Below are 869 nucleotides of genomic sequence, written 5' to 3' on the forward strand. Positions count from 1 at the left end.
AGTGGTTTTCTGTTTTAATTAAGCATTTACAAGTCCATCTGATTTCTTTTCTAAGTGGATCAATTATACTTCTTTTTTAAAAATTAGCAGTCACCCTAGAGTTTACCATACACATTTTTAACTAATCTACGTCCACCTTCAAATAACACTTTCTGCTTCATATATAGTGCCGGTACTATATAACAAAATATTCCCAATTTCTCTCTTTCTTTCGTGCTACTGGTACGATTTATTTAACTTACACATATGCTATAATCACCCAATTGTCACTTTGATTTAAAAAATCAATTTTATTTTAAATTAATTACAAATAAGAAAACTTAACTATTTTATTTCCCCTTAATTTATTCCTTCTGCAATGCTCTTTCTTTACATAGATCCACATTTCTGACCTACACCATTCCTTTCTATTGGAAGAACCCCCTTTAACATTACTTGAAGGGCAGGTATCCTAAAAATGAATTGTTTTAGTTATTGTCTGATAATGTTTTAATTTGCCCTTCAATTTTGAAAGACAATTTCAATGCATACAGAATTCTAGGTTAGTGGTTTTTTCCTCTTTCATCACTTTAAATATTCCATGCCACTCTCTTCTTGCTTGCAAGGTTTTTGATGTAATTTTGATGAAAAGTCTGACATAATTACTATCCTTGTCCCTCTGTAAATAAATTTACCCACCTCCTCATGAACCTCCACCTTTCTTCAAGATTTTATTTTCCTTTTTGACTTGCTGCAGTTTGCCTATAAGATGATTAGCATAGTTATTTTAGTGTTTATCTTGTCTTGTGTTCTCTGAACTTCCTGGAACATGGTTTGATGTCCATCATTAATTTTGGAAAGTCTCAGCCTTATGACTTACATTGAGCTCA

The sequence above is a fragment of the Lipotes vexillifer genome, unplaced genomic scaffold, assembly GCF_000442215.2.
Source record: "Lipotes vexillifer unplaced genomic scaffold, Lipotes_vexillifer_v1.1 scaffold295, whole genome shotgun sequence".
Classification (NCBI taxonomy): domain Eukaryota; kingdom Metazoa; phylum Chordata; class Mammalia; order Artiodactyla; family Lipotidae; genus Lipotes; species Lipotes vexillifer.